This window comes from Schistocerca gregaria, chromosome 3 (assembly GCF_023897955.1).
Source record: "Schistocerca gregaria isolate iqSchGreg1 chromosome 3, iqSchGreg1.2, whole genome shotgun sequence".
Taxonomy (NCBI): Eukaryota; Metazoa; Arthropoda; class Insecta; order Orthoptera; family Acrididae; genus Schistocerca; species Schistocerca gregaria.
Genome location: NC_064922.1, coordinates 137,616,413 through 137,640,591, shown reverse-complemented (window position 1 = coordinate 137,640,591; position 24,179 = coordinate 137,616,413). Strand labels below are relative to the sequence as shown.

General features: G+C 44.5%; 1 protein-coding gene and 1 long non-coding RNA gene across 2 annotated transcripts in view; one reads left to right on the top strand and one right to left on the bottom strand.

Moving 5' to 3' along the window:
• The window catches only part of LOC126355338 (coiled-coil and C2 domain-containing protein 2A), a 536,251-nt gene that overhangs the window by 152,626 nt on the left and 359,446 nt on the right, over window positions 1-24,179 (top strand). The window lies entirely within an intron of this gene.
• LOC126355339 (uncharacterized) lies at window positions 15,872-17,091 on the bottom strand. The gene is made up of 3 exons (XR_007565497.1): window positions 16,534-17,091; window positions 16,265-16,375; window positions 15,872-16,086 (listed from the first exon to the last, which is right to left on the bottom strand). It is a non-coding gene; the product is annotated as an uncharacterized LOC126355339 (long non-coding RNA).

Here is a 24,179-nt window from a genome sequence, read left to right as displayed (position 1 = left end):
GGTTTCGAGAGGGTGCCTTTCTGGATGAGGTATCGAATATATTGCTTCCCCCTACTTACACCTCCCGAGGAGATCACGAATGTAAAATTAGAGAGATTAGAGCGCGCACGGAGGCTTTCAGACAGTCGTTCTTCCCGCGAACCACACGAGACTGGAACAGGAAAGAGAGGTAATGACAGTGGCACGTAAAGTGCCCTCCGCCACACACCGTTGGGTGGCTTGCGGAGTATAAATGTAGATGTAGATGAAGGGGGAAACCAGATGGCGCTATGGTTGGACCGCTAGATGGCGCTGCCATAGGTCAAACGGATATCAACTGCGTTTTTTAAAATATGAACCCCCATTTTTATTACATATTCGTGTAGTACGTAAAGAAATATGAATGTTTTAGTTGGACCACTTTTTTCGCCTTATGATAGATGACGCTGTTATAGTCACAAATATATGGCTCACAATTAGTACGAACAGTTGGTAACAGGTAGGTTTTTTAAATTAAAATACGGAACGTAGGTACGTTTCAACATTTTATTTCGGTTGTTCCAAAGTGATACATGTACCTTTGTGAACTTATCATTTAGCGTGATTACCTGTAAATACCACATTAATGCAATACATGCTCAAAATGATGTCCCGTCAACATCAATGCATTTGGCAATACATGTAACGACATTCCTCTCCACAGCGTGTAGTTCGTCTTCCGTAATGTTCGCACATGCATTGACAATGCGCTGACGCATGTTGTCAGGCGTTGTCAATGGACCACGATAGCAAATATCCTTCAACTTTCCCCACAGAAAGAAATCTGGGGACGTCAGATCCGGTGAACGTGCGAGCCATGGTACTGTGCTTCGACGACCAATCCACCTGTCATGAAATATGCTATTCAATGCCGCTTCAACCGTACGCGAGCTATGTGCCGAACATCCATCGTGTTGGAAGTACATCGCCATTCTGTCATGCAGTGAAACATCTTGTAGTAACATCGGTAGAACATTACGTAGGAAATCAGCATACATTGCAACATTTGGATTGCAATCGGTAAAATGGGGGCCAATTATCCTTACTCCCATAATGCCGCACCATACATTAACCCGCGAAGGTCGCTGGTGTTCCACTCGTCGCAGCCATCGTGGATTTTTCGTTGCCCAATAGTGCATATTATGCCGATTTACGTTACCGCTGTTGGTGAATGACGCTGTGTCGCTAAATAGAACGCGTGCAAAAAATCTGTAATCGTCTCGTAATTTCTCTTGTACCCAATGGCAAAACTGTAAACGACGTTCAAAGTCGTCGCCATGCAATTCCTGGTGCAAAGAAAATGGTACGGGTGCAATCGATGTTGATGTAGCATTCTCAACACCGACGTTTTTGAGATTCCCGATTGTCGCGCAATTTGTCTGCTACTGATGTGCGGATTAGCCGCGACAGCAGCTAAAACACCTACTTGAGCATCATCATTTGTTGCAGGTCGTGGTTGGCGTTTCACATTGGCTGAACACTTCCTGTTTCCTTAAATAACCTAACTATCCGGCGAACGGTCCGGACATTTGCATGATGCCGTCCAGGATACCGAGCAGCATACATAGCACACTCCCGTTAGGCGTTTTGATGACAATAGCCATACATCAACACGATATCGACCTTTTCGGCAATTGGTAAACGGTCCATTTTAACAAGGGTAATGTATCACGAAGCAAATACCGTCCGCACTGGCGAAATGTTACGTGATACCACGTACTTATACGTTTGTGACTATTACAGCGCCATTTATCACAAAGTGAAAAAAGTGGTCCAACTAAAACATTCATATTTCTTTACGTACTACACGAATATGTAACAAAAATGGGGGTCCTTGTTTAAAAAGACGTAGCTGACATCCGTTTGATCTATGGCAGCGCCATCTTGCGGGCCAAGCATAGCGCTATCTGTTTTCCCCCTTCAAGCTCGACGAGTTTCGTTCTTTGTAGTTTTTTCCTTTGATGCTTGTTTCGTGAGATATTTGGCCCGGTGACTATCAATGGACCACCCTGTATATTGGTTCTTTGTCGACATACTATTTTTAATGCGTGCGCAACTAGGCGAAGCGATCGGTAATTATGAAATTTTAAGGCGTCCGTCGTTGCATGGGACGTGGGCGACATGAACTTCCCGGAGCCCGCCTTGAGGTTCACGCTGCACCTTGCCGCGCTGCTTCCTGCAGCGGCGCCCTATCTAGATGCCGGCGATTACAATAGAGCGTGCTGGTAGCTAGAGCCGCAGATGGCAGGTACAGGTGTAGAGAGAGAGTCAGGTGCGGGCCACGTGCTGGCGGTGGCAGTGGCGTCAGCTAGCGGCTCTCAGCTGTCCCGCAGTCGCATCTGCGTCCTCAGGAAGCAGCCGCCGCCTAATGGCCGCCTCTTGTCCATCTTTGTGTGGCGGCGGCACGCCGGCTGTCTGGTTTAAAAGGCCGCAGCTTGCCTGTCAATGGGGCGCGGCTGCCCTACAAAACGTGCCTCGCCTGCCCGTCTGCGCGGCCTTCGCTGTCTGCGTTTCCCCGTCTCCCTGTCTGTCTGTCCCGCTGCCGTCGCCAGTAGCCTTCACTGAGGAGGAGAACACGGCAAGTGCCGTAACCTGGTTTCCCAGACACTTTACCCAGTGGAAGACGAGCCGACGTAAGCGAACACGGGTCTCGGTTTATCATTAGGTGTTCGCTCGTTTTTGAGACAACGACCGCCAAAGTTTTCGAGGCACTTTATGTGTCTTTTAGCGACGAAATTGTTCACCGAAGTGGTGGCGAAATGGCTAGCGTTGCGGCTTCATATTTTTTTTCACGCCGCGTTCGAAACCTGTTATTTTTATTTTTGTTTTTCATTTAGCTGCGGCCATTCAGGAGATTACTGCACGACTGTTTTACAGTGTATACTGAAATAGCGTTGTCCTTATTCGTCTAGTGCCGGCCGGGGTGGCCGAGCGATCCTATTCGCTTCAGTCTGGAGCCGCGCGACAGTTACGGTCGCAGGTTCGAATCCTGCCTCGGGCATGGATGTATGTAATGTCCTTAGGTTAGTTAGGTTTAAGAAGTTCTAAGTTCTAGGGGAATGATGACTTCAGATGTTAAGTCCCACAGTGCTCAGATCCATTTTTTTATTCGTCTAGTAATTGTATGGTTGGTGAGTGATTTTTTTTTAAGTGGAAAATTATTTTAAATTGTTTTCGGTGAAACTGCTGTAGCGTATCTTGATTCATAACCAACTGCAAGCGCCACGTTTCGGAAAAGTGATCCGTTGTTCGTGATTTGCCGCGAAATTATTGCCAGCGCAAGAAATCTTCAATAATGTTTACGAAGTTTCTTGCCGGAGTGAGATTCGTACGAAGTAATGTCGCTGTGGTAAACCTGGCCTCGCTTGATGCTCGTGGTGTTCGAAATTTCTGTTTCGAATTATAAGTACGGTCGGTATCATGCAACGGAATGTGCCAAATCTTTCCGAAGAACAAACATAAGAATAAAATCTAAGAACGAATAAATAATTGATATAAGAATGAAACATAAGTGTATGAGAAATTAAAAAGACAGTAACTCCTGAAAATACCACACGCACATGTATTATACAATAAATGTATGGCACTTATTGTGAAACCGAGCGAGGTGGCGCAGTGGTTAGCACATTGGACTCGCATTCGGGAGGACGACAGTTGAAAACCTCGTCCATCCATGCTGATTTAGGTTTTCCGTGATTTATCTAAATGACTTCAGGCAAATGCCGGGATGGTTCCTTTGAAAGTACACGGCCGACTTCCTCCCATATCCTTCTCTTGTCCAATGGTGCCTATGACCTAATTTGATAAGAAACATTCGTATGTTAACCTTCTACGAACATGGGTAGATAAATTAAACTGAATTAAATTAAATTTAAAAAGTCGGGTTGTGCGAACACAAGGCGCAAAAGTGTGAAGCTCCGATGGCTGCAACAGTTCGCGACGATGTAGACACATATCTGAAGTTAAAGAAATTCTCGATATCCACGAAACGACATGAAACATCTCCATTATGTACTCACTGAAAGGTGCGCTGGCATATTAGCCAGCACGGTACCTCTACTCTGGTGGCTGCAGAACATCAATACAGGGTGTGGATGCAGTCTGCAAGCCAAACCAGAGGATACGAAGGTTCCCTATTCTGTGGATCGGACCTGCAGTAGAGCTTCCCATTGCTAAACAAACGTGTATTGTAGGTCAGCAGTGGTCAGTGGGTGGCGGGAGGGGGGGGGGGAGGGGGTTTAGCACTACGGTCATTCGGGCTAGAGCCATCCCATGTATGTGCAGTCGGATTGAAGTCCGGGAATGAGTTGACTCCTCTGAACGCGTGTCACTTCCGTGTTGTTAGTGCTAGTCCATCAGCATGCGCTCTATGGTCCTATATTACTGTAAGCCAGACGGAACCTAGGTCCATGAACCATAGACAAAGCACACACAACATTGCAAGATACTATCGCCATAGAGAACAGCCGTCACATTAATCCTAAGTAAAACTTATCCCCTTAGACCACAGGTAGACCGCTCACGCCGCCATCTATGACGTGTTAAGGTTTGAAATCAACATCTAAGGCGTGTGACGGAGGGCACACAGCCGAATTTATGTCATTACGCACTACGCCAAGTGTAGCCCTCAGGTACAGTTTTTCTCATTTACTGTTGAAATCAAGCATTGCATTTAGCAACTGAAAGTTTCCGCAACACCGCACACGAAAACGCGACTCTTCCTCGACTTATACCTCTAGTCCGGCTACGTGGGGTTTCCTACAAGGGTGCAGCAGGTAGCGAAGCTGTCCAGAGCAACCGGTTCCCTAACGAGGTGTTTGCGAACTGAGCCTCCCCCACTGCTTGTCTACCGCAGTCGCTCACCCTCAGTTCAGGTGTTGTCACCGTTTCTCTGACAGTGTCGTCGTCGATCAGCATCAATAATTTCGCAAAATTAACTTGCTGATTCTGGAGTTTCGTCATATATGTCATACAAAACTAATTATCTGTATTTGGCGGATCTCATTCACAAAAGTACGTCCTCAACGGTATTTCTAAAGTTCTAATACACAATCTGCTATATATTGAATTTTTATCTCAAGAAAACTGAAATTTTACTTGGTAAATTTCTTACATAACATGGCCACTTGTCCTGTGAAGCTTCCATAATATTTGGTGAAGAAGGCGGAATGAGGAATCAGACAGCTGGTTGCCCACTTTTCTGTCAGATACTTTTAAACACGATCATATTTGCCTTTCGCATCTAACCATAGGGAAATATTTTGTAATTTCTCTCAGATGAACACGCCCATTGTCGCGTAAATCTTCATCTAATTACTAACTGTAAACCCGGCGTTGCCCGGATATTTATTCATCCCAGTTGTACGTCAGTTCATCCCCTCTTCCCTCGTCTCTCTTGTCCATTTAGTCCTATCTCGTCTCTCTATCCACCTCCTACTTCCGCCCATCCGTCTCTCTTTCCATCTCCTCCATCTGCCCCCCTCTCTCACAACACTTCATCCTCCTCTCCATCCTCCTCTCCTTCTCCATCCATCTTCCCGTCTCTGTCCACCTCCTCCTCCGCTTTTTCTAATAGTACATCAAACTCACAATAACACCCCAAATTTATGTATTTATTACAGTGTTCCATTAGTCATTCATCACCTTCCCCCTTTCTCTGTTTACTTGCTGCTCCCTCTCTAATTTAATCTGCTTCTTTCAGTTCTCCGGATGCACCTCCTCCCCCCTCCCCGCCCCCATCACGTTCTCCTCTCTCTGTATATCTCCTCCTCCGCCTCCGTCATGCCATCTCGTCTTTCTCTGTCTATGAAAAAATACGTATATCTGCCAACTTTCATGCTGATTGGCGAGACGATGTTGAATTTATTTAAAGGTAGGCCAACCATCCGCCATCCAGCATACTTTGGCTTTTGTAAATGCCTTCACGACGAAAACATACATACATGAGCCAACTACCAAACTGATCAGTCAAATGGTGTGTCATTCTGTTGTAAGGCAGCCTCCGCCATACACCGTATGAAATTTCACGTAGACGGTGAGGTTCTCCTTGTTTTGAAGATCAAATGTACAAAATTTCATCAATATCGGAGCAACACTGTGGCTTTTGTTGAAATCCGTAAGTAAAGTACCCTCCACTATGCACTGAACGTAGTTTTATGTAGACAATGACCTTCCTCTTGATTTGGGAAATAGGTTCTGAGCACTATGGGACTTAACTTCCAAGGTCATCAATCCCCTAGAACTTATTAGAACTACTTAAACCTAGCTAACCTAAGGACATCACACACATCCATGCCCGAGGCAGGATTCGAAGCTGCGGCCGTAGCAGTCACGAGGTTCCAGACTGTAGCGCCTGGGAAATAGGAATCAATTTTTATACACCCCGCTCGCTCTATGCCGACTTAGTTGCGAAACATAAATAATAGATTCCAACAACAGAAATCATGTAATGATATCTGTCGTGTAAGGGGCAACATAGCTATTAAATAATAGTAACGAGATTACGAGAGCAGTCACTTTCAGTGTTGAGAAGTCCTGTGCGGTGAAGAGGGTGGGAGGGGGCAGCAAGGGGAGCCTCGATTTGTTTTGCCGACCCGGGCCTCTGAGAGGTTTAGTGTGCCACTGCTCGTAGGAAACCACACGGTAGGAAACCCCACGGTAGGAATCCCCACGACACCGCTAGTCCTGTAGGCGACTCAAAGGTGGGGTCAAGTGTTTTGGTCAGCCCTTGGGCTAGCGCCATTTTTGTACTCAACAAAGGAATCGTCTTAGTGTCACTATCCTACAATATAGGGTCAAAGTATGAATATTACATACTTCCTCCTGCTCAGGCAAATCGAGCAGATCGGTTGGTTCTTCTTGCATTTGATATTGTCTACAGTCGGCCTTAAGAGGCCGATCCTTAGAAAACCCCAAAAGAGGGTTATTTGTCATATTTTCGTACCAAAACCGAGCCTCGGATTCCAAGATGGCTACGCCCAGCAAATTGCTGAAATTATTCCGATATGTTTCTAAGATCTCGATCTCCAACAACCGTGAAAATATTCCGATATCTCTATCCGCTTCCGAGATACATATGTTCAAACTTACCTTACGTATACAAGTAAAATACGTACGGAAAAGCAGGTGTGAGACGAAATCTAAATAATGAATAACCGCAGCAAATTGCTCTCATTTTAACATCATTTCTTTTGGAATGTATCTTAGAAGTGCCATCTTCCCGTTATCAAAAATCTTTATCCGTTATCGAGAAATGCCCCAAAAACATGGCATTTGGGTACCAAAACCGAACCGCAGGTTCCAAGGCGCCTATGCACAGCAGTTGGGTATAATTTTTATGACGCATTCGTAAGACCCCAATCTCGAACAGTCATGATAATTTTCTAGATATGTTTATCCGTTTCCGAATAGTGAGGTACACGTAAAATATGCTCTGGCAAGGAGAATACGGGATTCAGCGGGAAAATGCTCCAATGGGAACACAAAAAGCGGATATGCTCCCGTTTAAAAGGTTCTGACTGAAAAGTGGAGAACCAGCTACCTTCGACAGCACCTTTAAAAATTTTCCCATAAATTTAACATGCGAACATATTCGTCCGTTCTTATGCTGGGAGAGACGGCGGCAATGGGAAAGAGAAGGAAAAGTAACAAGTGCTGGAAGATAGTACGCAGTGGTTGTAGTATAGAACAGGGGTTCCCCACAAAATTTTCTCGAGGACCCCCTCATCGAGCATGACTGGTACCTTGTCATATCACAGTATCAAGTACCTAAAAAAGCCAAATTAAGAGTCTTTTTATACTTTTTCTATCTTTGGTACTTAAAAAAACATTGACATATTCATTATTGAAAAAATATTGAGCTTAAAACTTTTTCAATTTAGTCATCATTGTTATTGTTAAATTTTTGATTATTGCTCAAAATCTTTGTCTTCGAATCTGGGTGTTTAGTATAACAAATGCATTATCTTCCTCTTCATCTGTAGGCCTTTCTCGTTTTAAAGAACCAGTTTTTAACCAACGGTCCATTTTTACCTATGCGAACTGTAGCTTCCCCCTTAAAACAACGCTTTACAAGTACTACTGTTTTAATACAGAATATTGAATATGTAAACAGTGCAGTCTGTGAAAGCACTGGAAATAAATTAACAATGGCCGATTGTTGTCTGAAATGCGAGTTTCTGTTTAAAGTGACTGTCAGTTGTCAGCTGCAAAGAGGCAGCGCGCGTAATCTAACGGCATAAAGCAGAACTATTTGCATCTATCTAATTCTAGCTTTGCGCTAGAATGTGCCAGTGTCAGTTGGCTGTAGGAAAACACTAGACGCAGAAGTTCGCTAAAGCTCTGCTCAAGCAGGAAGCGGCCAAAACAAAACAAAAATCGTACGAAATATATTTAGTATATATTTTTTAATTCTAATAGCATCTTGCGGACAGCTCTGGCATAGCTCCCGGACCCCGGGGGTCCGTCGACCACCTGTTGGGAACCACCGGTATAGAAAGGGTGAGACAGAGTATATGATAATGACAACGAGGAAGAGATGTATGGTGACTGTGAGAAGAGACGGAAGGAATGAGATACAGTAAGAGAGAGCAAGAGAGAAAAGTGAATTGAAAGGAGACAGTAGTAGTAAGACAGAACGGAGAAGAATGTTGCTGTGAGATAATGACATTAGAGAGACACCAAGCAATAATGGATGGGCAATCGGAAGTAGACGGGCATGTGAGTCTTACAGTGATGGACTAGTGGGTGTGAAAGAGTTACAGGTAGGCTAGCTTGTGGGAGTGAGAGGTGAGCTGTGTCTAAAAAAGAGCGCGAATATCTTCACAAGCCAAAATTTTTGAAGGTGGTGAGGAAGTTTGAATGAGGCAGCTGGCATCCTACCTTTTAGTTGAGGACTTTCAAACAGGAGCATATTCGGCTTTTTTTGGGGTGCTATTGGGGCGTGTTTCCGCTGTTCAGTACTACACATGTAGTTGTACAGTTAACGTAATTTCTTTGAAATTCTCAGTATTTATGCAATGGTTATCGTTTTTACATATCAGCAGGTGAAAACCTAACAGATTGCTACATTGCATTAATATTTATTTGTGCAATTAACATAATTACAGTTCTTCACTAAATTCCTCTTTTTGCTGCACCGTTTCATTTAGTTTGCCGCTTCCACAGAAGTAAAACACGAAATATGTTTTGCAGGACACATTTAGTTTATTGACGTTTCCTAAACAATGCTTCGATAAGAATGACGTCAATTTCTACTCCTAATGCCCTGTTTTTACACAACGGAAGCGCTTTGTTATAGGATTTTTACTTATTCTAGTACATATACCTACTGAAATAATATTAAGAAAAGGAGTGTGACATAAGTGAATTACCCAGAAGGGTAGGACGAAACTTCACCTGTTGCGAGAGTATATGATGTTATTTAAGTTACAAAGAACTTAGCAGTTTGAATCGACTTATCAGTACGAAGTTGCACCCCTCTGTGGGTTTCATGCACTGATTCGATTGGGAAGGGGGTCATAAAGTAAGCTGTCACACAACTATTGTAACTGAAGCTTGATACCTCGGACACCGGCATTGGGACGGAGCTGACGCTCGCACACATCTACTGTGGACGGATCCGGGTTTCTTGCTGGCCACGGACGTTCCTCTCACGCAGACAGTTAATACACTCCTGGAAATTGAAATAAGAACACCGTGAATTCATTGTCCCAGGAAGGGGAAACTTTATTGACACATTCCTCGGGTCAGATACATCACATGATCACACTGACAGAACCACAGGCACATAGACACAGGCAACAGAGCATGCACAATGTCGGCACTAGTACAGTGTATATCCACCTTTCGCAGCAATGCACGCTGCTATTCTCCCATGGAGACGATCGTAGAGATGCTGGATGTAGTCCTGTGCAACGGCTTGCCATGCCATTTCCACCTGGCGCCTCAGTTGGACCAGCGTTCGTGCTGGACGTGCAGACCGCGTGAGACGACGCTTCATCCAGTCCCAAACATGCTCAATGGGGGACAGATCCGGAGATCTTGCTGGCCAGGGTAGTTGACTTACACCTTCTAGAGCACGTTGGGTGGCACGGGATACATGCGGACGTGCATTGTCCTGTTGGAACAGCAAGTTCCCTTGCCGGTCTAGGAATGGTAGAACGATGGGTTCGATGACGGTTTGGATGTACCGTGCACTATTCAGTGTCCCCTCGACGATCACCAGAGGTGTACGGCCAGTGTAGGAGATCACTCCCCACACCATGATGCCGGGTGTTGGCCCTGTGTGCCTCGGTCGTATGCAGTCCTGATTGTGGCGCTCACCTGCACGGCGCCAAACACGCATACGACCATCATTGGCACCAAGGCAGAAGCGACTCTCATCGCTGAAGACGACACGTCTCCATTCGTCCCTCCATTCACGCCTGTCGCGACACCACTGGAGGCGGGCTGCACTATGTTGGGGCGTGAGCGGAGACGGCCTAACGGTGTGCGGGACTGTAGCCCAGCTTCATGGAGACGGTTGCGAATGGTCCTCGCCGATACCCCAGGAGCAACAGTGTCCCTAATTTGCTGGGAAGTGGCGGTGCGGTCCCCTACGGCACTGCGTAGGATCCTACGGTCTTGGCGTGCATCGGTGCGTCGCTGCGGTCCGGTCCCAGGTCGACGGGCACGTGCACCTTCCGCCGACCACTGGCGACAACATCGATGTACTGTGGAGACCTCACGCCCCACGTGTTGAGCAATTCGGCGGTACGTCCACCCGGCCTCCCGCATGCCCACTATACGCCCTCCCTCAAAGTCCGTCAACTGCACATACGGTTCACGTCCACCCTGTCGCGGCATGCTACCAGTGTTAAAGACTGCGATGGAGCTCAGTATGCCACGGCAAACTAGCTGACACTAACGGCGGCGGTGCACAAATGCTGCGTAGCTAGCGCCATTCGACGGTCAACACCGCGGTTCCTGGTGTGTCCGCTGTGCCGTGCGTGTGATCATTGCTTGTACAGCTCTCTCGCAGTGTCCGGAGCAAGTATGGTGGGTCTGACACACCGGTGTCAATGTGTTCTTTTTTCCATTTCCAGGAATGTAGAAAAAAGGGCGCTACTTGTGTGCCAGAATTGTCTTGCCGTAAAATGTTACCATGGTACTGTCGCACAAGGGCGCAGGATGTCCGTGATAAACCACAGTCAACTCAAGTTGGGTCAGAATTTGAATGCTACTGTTGATGGCATCCATGGCTGATGGTAGTCTTGTGTAGTTCGTGAACGAACTAGTTCGGAAGAGCACTCCCACAGGCGAACTACGCGAACTCGCTACTTAGTTCGTTCGCTCTTTCCCGAAGACCGACGGACAATAGCGAGACGGAGCGAGAGCCCGCAGTAGGCTTTAAAAAAATCACATGCTTCCCCCCCTCTCCCTCCCCGCCAATGAGCGTCATTTCGTGCTCAGCGTCTTTCAGCTGCAGTCACATAGTTCAGTGCCGCGAATTTTCTGTTTTACGGCATTCTGCACTGCAGTGTCTGACATATAACCAGTGTCAAGAAGTAAAATCGTACACAGCGTTAGGTAAGTACAGTACCTAAAATGTCTAATGTAAAATGACTATCATCACATAACAATGGACTTCTGCAATGCGATGATGTGGAGTACGGTAATGCGTATCGGTTGATTATAGGGTTACTATGTTTTGTTTTAGGCTGTTTATTACGATATCATCAAAAAGGAAACATAGTTCCTTGTGGACACATTTCACTGAAGACACAGATAAAAGAAAAGCAAAATGTAACCACTGTTCAACATTAGTAAGTATTGCAGGAGGCTCAAACGGATATTTAACCCGGCATATGAAAACAAAACACGCTTTAATCCCAATAACGATGGAAAGACAGCCACCGATAATACCTAGTTTAAACTCACTGCAAGCAAATGAAACTACATCCTTATTGCACAATGTTATTTCGGAATCAGCCTACCAACAATCAATATATTCGAAGACCACGGTCAATCCGAAAGGTTGAAGAAATAGACAGACAAGTTGTCAACATGGTAGTTAAAGGGCATCACGCTTTACGAATTGTGGAAGAAAAAGATTTTCGAAAACTGATAGAACTAGTTTCTCATTGGCCAAACTACAAACTTCCAGCAAGAAAACGTTATCGGAAAATTTAATAAATGGTTCAAATGGCTCTGAGTACTATGGGACTTAACATCTGAGGTCATCAGTCCCCTAGAACTTAGAACTGCTTAAGTCTAACTAACCTATGGACATCACACTCATCCATGCCCGAGGCAGGATTCGAACCTGCGACCGTAGCGGTCGCGCGGTTCCAGACTGAAGCGCCTAGAACCGGTCGGTCACAACAGCCGGCAAAATTTAATATCAGGGGTTCACAATGACACAATGGATGAAGTACATAAGAAGGTGCAAGCTGTATCTGCGTTATCTCTCAGTACTGATGGTTGGACGTCGAGGAATAATGAAAGCTATGTAACCATTGTAACCCACTATGTAGATGAAGAGACTAAACTTTAGTCAGCAGTACTTGGTTGTATTAATTATAAAGAGCGGCATGCCAGCCAAAACTTGAGCAATTTCATGAAAGATTTTATGACAAACTGGCATATTTCCCACAAAGTTGCTGCTATTGTTAGCGATAATGCTGCAGATATCTTATCTTCTGTCAGACTTGGTGAGTGGCGATCAGTCTCATTTTCGCCCACTCTCTAAACCTAAAGAAGCTACTAAAGAAATATCTAACGTTTTGGCGCATCGAAGTACACAAGGACAAAATTGCTACACAACAGCAAATGAATCTACCTGTCCTCAAGCTCAAACAGGACTTCCAGACACGCTGGAATTCTACTTCTGACATGCTTCAGCAAATATTCAAGGATGCAGTGATTGCTACGTTAGCACTTCTGCACTCTGGCCTAACAATAAAAGAAGGTGACTGGCAAATAATAGAAGGAGTTTTGCCCTTAATTAGTCCATTCTATGAAATTACGGTAGAAATAAGTACCGAAAGAAATGTGACTTTGTCAAAAGTTATTGTGTTTTGTAACCTGCTCAACAGTTTTCTGCAGAAGCATCCGTCTAACAATAAAAAAATTGTCAATGTGCAATCAGTGTTCAAGAAAGGCATGGAAGACCGTTTTAAAGATTCAGAGAATAACATTCTATACGCTGAGTGTACTATTCTGGACCCCCGATTTAGACAGAGAGAATTTAGAAATCGAAAAGCTTGTGGAGTTGCAATACAACGCCTCGAAAATAAAGTCGGCAGAGTGCAGTCACTTCAGAGGGAGAGTCGAGATATTTTAGTGGCCGATCCTGCTGCTAGCGACCCTTCGGCGTATTGTTCTAGTAACAGCGGTAATGAAAATAAAAAAGACTATATGGGACGAGTATGACCAAGAAATAAGAAAAATCACTAGACCAGATAACTAACTTGCTGCTGGTATTCTCGAACTCGATAAATGCCTCAATGAAGAGTATTTAGATCGAAACAAAGATCCGCTTGAGTGGTGGCACGAGCGTCGTCAGTTATATCTCATGTATATGCATGTGTGTTTAAGAGATTTTGCATAGTAGTGACATCAGTGGCCTGCGAACGCGTTTTTTCGGCGACGGGACAATTGCTTAATGAACGAACAATACTGTTATCAACGAACAAAGTTTCCAAGTTAATGTTTTTACATAATAATATGTAAATTTTTGTAATATTTTACTTGAAAATTAGAAGACTGATTATTTAAAGAATGATAATGCAAAGCACAAAAAGTATGCTTTAGAATACGATCTCACCAAGGGATCATAGTTATTTTTTCTATGTCTAATTGTTTGGTAACAAATTATAAGTGTTAGTGTTTCTTCTGTTAATGGTAAAGGTATTATTATTTGTGCCATATAGTACTTAACCTGTACCTAAAGCAGAAATATTTTTTGTTGGTTATTTCCAAAACTTTAAAAAAAAGTCGATTACTTATGAAAGTGTATTTTTGTTCACAAAAAAACGCATTTAGCATATTCTGTGAGTAATATTTCTAAAATGAACTAATAAATAAATATATTTTAAAATTAAAATACAACAAGTGCACTGTATGTAAAGTAAAGTAGTTGACTACCCCATTTGTGTACATAACTGGTTTATTTGTCCTTTCGAAGTCTAATTACTCGACATAAAACTGTAATAATACAGACATTGGCAACACTGATCATTATTTAAAAGACTAGCATAAGGAATAAAAGAGCGTGTACAGTAGCAGTAGCAAAGCGAGCGAACTGTCTTTTGGGAAATCGAGATGGGAGCTAACGAATTAAAAGAGCGATCTAGTTCGCGAACTATTAGGTGCAAGACTAGCTGATAGGTTAATTTTGGGAGAGTGTAAATTAGTGGTGGGCAGATAATCGCGTTATCTGTTAGAAATCACAGTGATTGAGAAGTCACAGATATCACAATAACAACTTGATAAAATCTAGCTGCGATTTCAGTCACAGTTAGCAGTCCCAAGTAGCATTTCACATTCAACACCGTGAGCCATCTGTTTGCCGAATTCCATACTCCTTTCTGCGATTTCAGTGACAAGTCGCGGCTAGAAGTCGCAAGTAGCAACTAAAAAGCGCAGTTAACAATGCCATCTGTTGGCTAAAGTTCGTACTACGCTCATCTCTACGACACGCTATCGAATCTAACTGCGATTTCCGTGACAAGTCGCAACTAAGAGTCGCAAGTAGCAACTAAAAAGCGCAGTTAGCACTGCCATCTCTTGAGCAAAGTTCATACTACGCTATTCGCTACCGAGTCAAACTGCGATTTCTGTGACAAATCGCAACTAAGAGTCGCAAGTAGCAACTAAAAAGCGCAGTTAACATACTTTTCCTAGTGCCATCTGTTGACCGACGTACGTACTTCATTATGAGAGCCTTGTGCCTCAAGAGGTCGATGTGCTGTGTGTGCATATGAAGGGATTATTTCAATAGTGGTACAAGTCCATTTTTGTTCATTTTGAGATACAGATTCGCAAAATTAAATGAGTGCTGAAATATCTGCAATTGAGATACCAGAAATATTCAAGCGTATGGCTTCTTGCTAGAGATAACCTTTATTTATGTTTGTTTGGATCATTAATTTCAGAAGCATTATAGACAGAAAAGTGGAGGTAATGGACTTGTACCACTATTGAAATAAGCCCTTCATATTATATGACGACATGCACATTCAGCATCAGTTATGGTTGGTCAAATACTGCTGTGACTCTAAATGTATTATATTAATAAGAAGCAACATTGCCTTTTTCTCTTGAAAATATCAAGTAACGTAACAAATGTGTTTGATTCTGCTTCCAATATGACAGTTTTGGTTAATACTCCACATGCCTACAGGACTTTGCAATGTTAACACAGCAGAACTCAGATATCTGTATAAGTGTAGTGAAATGAAAACAGCATTATTGAGTCATATGAATGCCTCACTTTTATTCCGACACAGTTCAAGACTCGGGATAAAAGTTTTACACCTGGTGTTCTACATGGCAACTACACACACACGAACTTTTTGCCTACACTACTACCACCTACATAAGTAAGCTTTTCCTGTGTTACTTTCAAGTACTGCACTTAAGCTATTCCTTATTTAACTGGAAGATGTGTACTTCCCACTTTCATATCAACAGCCTCAAAATGCATATTGTAGACTTTGAGCTATGTTACAGGTCAGTGTCACACCAAGATTGTGGAGAAGGGGTGGGGGCGGCGTGTCACTCTCCAACTAGTGTTTACCAGTAAATAAGTGGCGGAAAATTACGGGTATAGGATGGCTTAAACATGTGTAAAATGAGATTTTCATTATTCACTCACTGTATTTAACATTTATTATTCCTTTAAAATCGCATAACAACTTCAATAAAACACAGTTTAATCACTCAGCTCCACACTTATTTCACAATTATGTCACTTTTAAACTGCAAATCCTCTAAGAGCCGTCTTGAATCTTCACGAGTCTCTCTCAACAGCCTTGATGTGGATAGATACGTACAGCAACCAGTAATCAAGAGTCAGAACTGTGTCTGCAAAATCACAAGGATTATTAAACAATTTTTGCTGTCACTAATTACAAGCAATATAATTGACAGAGTAGATTGCTAATATTTGTTGTAATGAAAGCCAGTCAATGGGGTATATTTCACATTTGCAAGAACGATCTCACTGAAGTAATTAAGTCCATCGAAACACTTAGGAACTAACCTCTCGTCTGACGAAAACGGTCTAAAGACGCAGTGGCAATTTTTCCAGATCTGTTGACGATGATATTTTGAGTTATCAATTTACTGAGTGACTGAATTGTAGTTCGGGTACCTGTTAACATAACAATATGTTAGAATTCATTTTCTAAACACGAACTATTGTGCTACTGTATGTCTACTTACACATTAATTACACTATTAATATTTTCACAATTGTTTCTCTAATACATAATTAAAGCCAACGGAAGAACAAACGTAAAACTTACTTACCAATGACAGATTTGTTGAGTTACAATTTTCTGTGTGGGCAGATGTAACTTTTTCATACGGTATATAAGTCGCAGAAATCGCAGTGGTGGAGGGATACACGACCTTCGTTCCTTAACTGCGACAATTCACAGTTAAGAATAACAGATACTGGAAAGTAGCATTCACAGAAATCACTGATATTGGAAAATCGCACTGTAGCCCATCAGTATTGTAAATGATATTGTGTGATATTTGCGGATCCCTCGCTGCAGGATCAGAGAGGTTTTGCCTGCAGTGTCGTAACAAGTGGATGCAGGTGTCATGCATAGCATGCTATTAAACCCAATCATCATGTCCTGTATGAACGCGAAGGATCAGTTTGTTACTTACTGGTCATGGGTTGATATCTGTTCTTCACACATATCTTCAAGCGAGAGGAGACCTGCAGATTCATGTTTTTCACGGCGTATGCTTGTGAGCAACACGCTCATTCACGCTTGCTTCGGAAATTTTATCAAAACGTCAGTGCGTTTCTGGTGTGTTTGTGTTTTCCACTGTGCAGAGCTGCAGATAGTAGGGGAGTGACTGAATTTGCTAGTGGTGCCGCCTGTTGGCAGAGGGGGACACTTCGCTGTGCAGAGCCCACGTGTGCGCTTGGCTGGAGGTCCGATACGGCGTGCAAACAAGAAACCGCTAGGAGCGCTCACGCGCTACGGCGGGAAGCTAGTGCTGCGCTTAGTTTGACCTTCATCATGCGCAACGGTTCACCGGTGAAAGCTACTGTTCCAACAAACACGCAAAACAGGTCAGTATTCACCGAGGCGGTGTTTGACGCGCTACGCGTGCAGAATCGCGCCGGATACATGCAATATTTCTCAAGTAATTTTAAAGAAACTATTCGGTAAAAAGTAGGTTTTTACGTCAGCTGTGGCTTTATATGCCAGCTTCATAATATAGTGCCCCTCATTTCGCTAGGAGACACAGTTATTGTGATATTTCGCATATAAGAAATACAGCGTAAAATTCGAAAAGAAAAATAGGGGCCGCTATGATTTTGTGTATGGTACGTTTATACAATATTTTGCTGCATATGAAGTTTAGCTAACATACTGAATTTTTCTTTAGAGTTGGGAGGAGGTTTCTATCTATCACCGATCTCGAGAAAAGTAATGCTATGCATCACACTCATTTGCGATCGGCACGCCAGCAATAAACGAAATACAACACTCCTGATATCTCAGAAACGGTTTGAGATATCGAAACGAGACTTTGGCAAATGGCAGCGCACAAACAGAAGGATATTTTACCATATGGTAGTCAAGCAGAGCTTTGTTATCTATCCTGATATATGAGTAACTGCAGACTTTTGCAACGGAATGATGTAATTTTTTAAGAGGCATCGGTAGCTAGTGGAAATGACGATTTGTGTGAGTTCGCAACAAGGTAAATGAAGAAATTATGCGTTTATATTTATACCGAAAATGTGCTTTTTCATAAGCTTCTGGTGTGATTTGCCTTCAGTTCCCCGTTTAAAAAACCACTGTTTCAGGGTTCTGTCGCATTTACGACTCCATTAGCATGTTAGCGAGATGACAGTGTGTAAACGCTTTATTCTGACAAAAGAAGCAAATTTTAATGTGGAAACAAGGGAAATGTAGGTGATTCTCGAAATTCACCACTGACGAATGCGTAATTTTCAGGTTACACCAAATTTTAGCTGCTACAAGTACAGTAAAAATGAGCACATTGAAAAAGTGCACAACTGTACCGTGAAATATTTGTTTTCGGCAATTGACACATGAACGTTACACAAACAAGAATTTAAAAAATATTGTTGAGACATTTCTAGACAGTTTCCAACTGTAGGCCAAAGTGTTATAAAAACTAACAATATAACCGAACGAGGGAATACTTCAAAAACAACAAGCAGTCACCGTTTCGTGGCGTTGGCGAAAATCGACATAGTATATCGTAAATAACATTAGCATCCTCTGTAACGAAATGTTTTTTGATGTAGAAAGCAAGCCAGATTGTTTCATTGCAGACCACTGATGATACTTTATTTCAATAAAACGAAATGCATTTGGTGACAAAAATACACATTTTCTCGTAGTTGCAAAGGGAGATGTGAAATGCTTTCAATAATTTCTGAAATAGTCTCATAAAGAGGTACATAACTGCCCATTAAAATTACTACATCACGAAAATGACGTGCTACAGACGCGAAATTTAACCGACAGGAAGAAGATGCTGTGATATGCAAATCATTGGCTTTTCAGAGCATTCACACAAGGTTGGCGCCGGTGGTGACACATACAACATGCTGACATGAGGAAAGTTTCCAACCGATTTCACATCACACACAGCAGTTGACCAGCGTTGCCTGGTAAAATGTTGTTGTGATGCTTCGTGTAAGGAGGAGAAATGCATACCATCACGTTTCCGACTTTGATAAAAGACGGATTGTAGCCTATCGCGAATGCGGTATATCGTATCGCGACATTGCTGCTCGCGTTGGTCGAGATCCTGTGACTGTTAGCAGAATATGGAATCGGTGGGTTCAGGAGCGTAATAAGGAACGCCGTGCTGGATCCCAACGGCCTCGCACCACTAGCAGTCGATATGACAGGCATCTTACCTGCATGGCTGTTACGCCTCGATCCCTGAATCAACAGATGGGGACGTTTGCAAGACAACAAGCATATGCACGAACAGTTCAACGACTTTTCCAGCAGCATGGGCTATCAGCTCGGAGATCATGGCTGCGGTTACACTTGATGCTGCATCACAGACAGGAACGCCTACGATAGTGTACTCAACGACGAACCTGGGTGCACGAATGGCAAAACGTCATTTTTTCGGATGAATCCAGGTTCTGTTTACAGCATCATGATGGTCGCATCCGTGTTTGGCGACGTCGCGGTGAACGCACATTGGAAGCGTGTATTCGTCATCGCCATACTGGCGTGTCATCCGGCGTGATGGTATGGGGTGTCATTGGTTACACGTCTCGCTCACCTCTTGTTCCCATTGACGGCACTTTGAACAGTGACGTTACATTTGAGATTTCGATCCCTGCGAAACCCTACATTTCAGCAGGATAATGCACGACCCCATGCTGCAGGTCCTGTACGGGCCTTTCCGGATAAAGAAAATGTTCGACTGCTGCCCTGGCCAGCACATTCTCCAGATCTCACACCAATTGAAAACGTCTTGTCAATGGTGGCCGAGCAACTGGCTCGTCACAATACGCCAGTCACTACTCTTGATGATCTGTGGTACCGTGTTGAAGCTGCATGGGCAGCTGTACCTGTACACGCCATCCAAGCTCTGTTTGACTCAGTGCCCAGGCGTATCAAGGCCGTTATTACGGCCCGAGGTGGTTGTTCTGGGTACTGATTTCTCAGGATCTATGCACCCAAAATCGTGAAAATGAAATCACATGTCAGTTCTAGTATAATATATTTGTCCAATGAATACCCGTATATCATCTGCATTTCTTCTTGGTGTAGGAATTTTAATAGCCAGTAGTGCAGATCTCTTAAAAGATACGTGAAATGGACGAGGGGAGGGGAGGGGGGGGGAGGATGAATTGTGTAAGGCAGCAGTAAAATAAGCGTCAATAAAATATTTGTCGTACTATGTTCGTTGTTGTAGGTTATTACCCATAAGTGTATTATGTCTAATATTTTGCAGGAATTTAGTTACTATACTTGAGAAAGGTTCAAACAGCCAGCGACTGCCACAATTTTCTTCATAACATGGTCCATACTTTCTCTAGAAGATATAGTGTGTAACAATATACAGCAATAAATAAAATGCCTGTAGAAGGTAGCACAGGACAACGTACTTGTGGTGAGGCACAGTCGAAACTCGAAATCCGTCGTGTGTATCCTCCTGCCTGTCGTGAATGCACGGCAGTCCTGGGTTCGCGGATAAATCACGAAAACCCGCCGATTTTCCCCCGCACGCGAACGGATCCGGCCTGCGGGCAGGTCGGAGTGCTAGACCGGACGGGCGGGAATGGCACGTTAGTGGGAAACGGCGAGACCTCAGGTCGCTGGGCCAGATCCGTCACTGATATCCACGGAACTGGCCCGTCACAGAAATTCGGCTGTGAGGGGCCAGCTAATGAGCGGCTGGTGTATTAATGTATGTCACTGTTTGCCGTAGAGATTTGAGGAAAAATGGAGATGGTGTATTTAAACTGTGAGCGCTGGGCTGCAGCCAAGACAACCTGTGCGTATGTGCGACCCTGCTCGTTTTAGCGTACCACATGTGTTCCACGATTCTGCGCATTACTGAGCCGCCACTGTGAGCTCCGCACGGTGTAACAGTGGCGCTATGTCTTTTGGTGAAATTGACAATTCCTTAACTTATTGATATGTGTGTGCATTGCCAGTGTACTAAAAAGGTAACTGCGACAACATTGCCTTAAGAGTACGAGATGGTGACCGGCCGCCGTGTCATCCTCTCGCATAGGGCGTCATTTGGATGCGGTTTGGAGGGACGCGGGTTCGCCACACCGCTGTCCCAGTCACTGTCAATCTCCAGACTGACGGAACCGCTGTTTCTGATTCAAAGAAGTCTTCAGTTAGCTTCGGAATGTTGGGTGCATACTGTTCCAGTCCTGCCACCTTGGAAAACTCCCTAGCAGTCCCGAGAATCGAACCAGTGTCCTTCGCACGACACTAAAACACGCTGACCACTGAGCTAGCGGATGCGCACTTGTCGGTATAGTGATCTCGTTTAATGTAGAATACCGAAAAATGTAGATCACTGTAATTCTAACTTCTATATTTAGAGTATGATAACACGCGAAGAATACTGATTCAAAAAAAAAAAAAGGTTCAAATGTGCATGGGGGCTTAATTAAATAAAATGCTAATAATTTTAGTTTTAGTAGCTGTGTGTCCGGTTACGAAGTCTCGTAACCGGTTGGCCCTGAATAATATTAGTACGCAATCTGACTGCATAGAATAACAACAAAGAATTAAAGGAAATTTCCGTTAACACAATAAATTAATTAAGTCCCCAGCAACTATAAAAGCTACGAAACAAGAAAGCACAAGTGTAACTGTTCTGTGTGTGCAAGTGTGATTCAACGTACACATCTGGCACGGTTCTTCCTCAATACGACAAGATGCTTTAAACGCCATTTACAATGAAGTAATTAAAAAACCAGAAATACTATGACTGCGTATAGAAACCAGAATTACAGTCTAATACAAGAACACGAGCCAGATGCTTTGTTGACTGAACCTGTCACCAAGAGGCATTGTTATTTAGGACATCTAAAATAAAAAAATTCTTCACCTTCATATACACTCCTGGAAATTGAAATAAGAACACCGTGAATTCATTGTCCCAGGAAGTGGAAACTTTATTGACACATTCCTGGGGTCAGATACATCACATGATCAAACTGACAGAACCACAGGCACATAGCCACAGGCAACAGAGCATGCACAATGTCGGCACTAGTACAGTGTATATCCACCTTTCGCAGCAATGCACGCTGCTATTCTCCCATGGAGACGATCGTAGAGATGCTGGATGTAGTCCTGTGGAACGGCTTGCCATGCCATTTCCACCTGGCGCCTCAGTTGGACCAGCGTTCGTGCTAGACGTGCAGACCGCGTGAGACGACGCTTCATCCAGTCCCAAACATGCTCAATGGGGGACAGATCCGGACATCTTGCTGGCCAGGGTAGTTGACTTACACCTAGAGCACGTTGGGTGGCACGGGATACATGCGGACGTGCATTGTCCTGTTGGAACAGCAAGTTCCCTTGCCGTCTAGGAATGGTAGAACGATGGGTTCGATGACGGTTTGGATGTACCGTGCACTATTCAGTGTCCCCTCGACGATCACCAGAGGTGTACGGCCAGTGTAGGAGATCGCTCCCCACACCATGATGCCGGGTGTTGGCCCTGTGTGCCTCGGTCGTATGCAGTCCTTATTGTGGCGCTCACCTGCACGGCGCCAAACACGCATACGACCATCATTGGTACCAAGGCAGAAGCGACTCTCATCGCTGAAGACGACACGTCTCCATTCGTCCCTCCATTCACGCCTGTCGCGACACCACTGGAGGCGGGCTGCACTATGTTGGGGCGTGAGCGGAGACGGCCTAACGGTGTGCGGGACTGTAGCCCAGCTTCATGGAGACGGTTGCGAATGGTCCTCGCCGATACCCCAGGAGCAACAGTGTCCCTAATCTGCTGGGAAGTGGCGGTGCGGTCCCCTACGGCACTGCGTAGGATCCTACGGTCTTGGCGTGCATCGGTGCGTCGCTGCGGTCCGGTCCCAGGTCGACGGCACGTGCACCTTCCGCCGACCACTGGCGACAACATCGATGTACTGTGGAGACCTCACGCCCCACGTGTTGAGCAATTCGGCGGTACGTCCACCCGGCCTCCCGCATGCCCACTATACGCCCTCGCTCAAAGTCCGTCAACTGCACATACGGTTCACGTCCACGCTGTCGCGGCATGCTACCAGTGTTAAAGACTGCGATGAGCTCAGTATGCCACGGCAAACTGGCTGACACTGACGGCGGCGGTGCACAAATGCTGCGCAGCTAGCGCCATTCGACGGCCAACACCTCGGTTCCTGGTGTGTCCGCTGTGCCGTGCGTGTGATCATTGCTTGTACAGCCCTCTCGCAGTGTCCGGAGCAAGTATGGTGGGTCTGACACACCGGTGTCAATGTGTTCTTTTTTCCATTTCCAGGAGTGTATATTGACGAAAAATACACTTTGATCATTACAACATCCCCAATCGAATAACATATGGTGTCTTGCCCAACAGAACGACTGCACAAGACATTCTCACAACTAGTACTGCAACTACGGCCACCTCAGAACTACAACTGCCCACAGCACTTCTCAACAAGCACTGCCAGTGGAGACGGCTGAATAATACTCTTTGGCGCAATCTCTGGCGTTGTGACTGAGTGTAGCCACCTTTCAAATGGCTCTGAGCACTATGGGACTTAACATCTATGGTCATCAGTCCCCTAGAACTTAGAACTACTTAAACCTAACCAACCTAAGGACATCACACAACACCCAGTCATCACGAGGCAGCGAAAATCCCTGACCCCGCCGGAAATCGAAGCCGGGAACCTGGGCGCCGGAAGCGAGAAACATGTAATCTAATTAAAACTGTGCAACTGAGACGGAACGATACTTCAAGCTATCTCTTTGACATAAGTTTAAGAAAATGTACGCTTATACGTTCCGAGTGTTGTTAATCCAGACTAGAGGCCATTTTAAATCAAATGTGAGAGTTAATCCATGTTTCACACGTTCCCTTATATCAAAGAGAGCGCAGCATCGCGCGGAAGATTTGTGAGAGGTGTTCCGTCTGAGGCGAGCGCCAGCGAGAGATGTGTTATGGAATGTGAAGAGTTTAACGATCAGTCGTCGCTGCGGCATTTCGGACGGACGCACGCCTGTATACGCGTTGTCCCTATAAACTTCCAGAATATATCGAGTCAATCTTTTCCTCAGATTTAAGTCGAGTGATAAAAGAAGGCGTATTTGTATTCCCTGTCTGCTGCGTTTCGGCGGTATGCCTGAAACACGTGAGGGTCTGTTTTATGCAACTGAGCCGAGTCGAGAGAATGTGTAAATAAACAGGATATGCCGAGTTACAGGCCG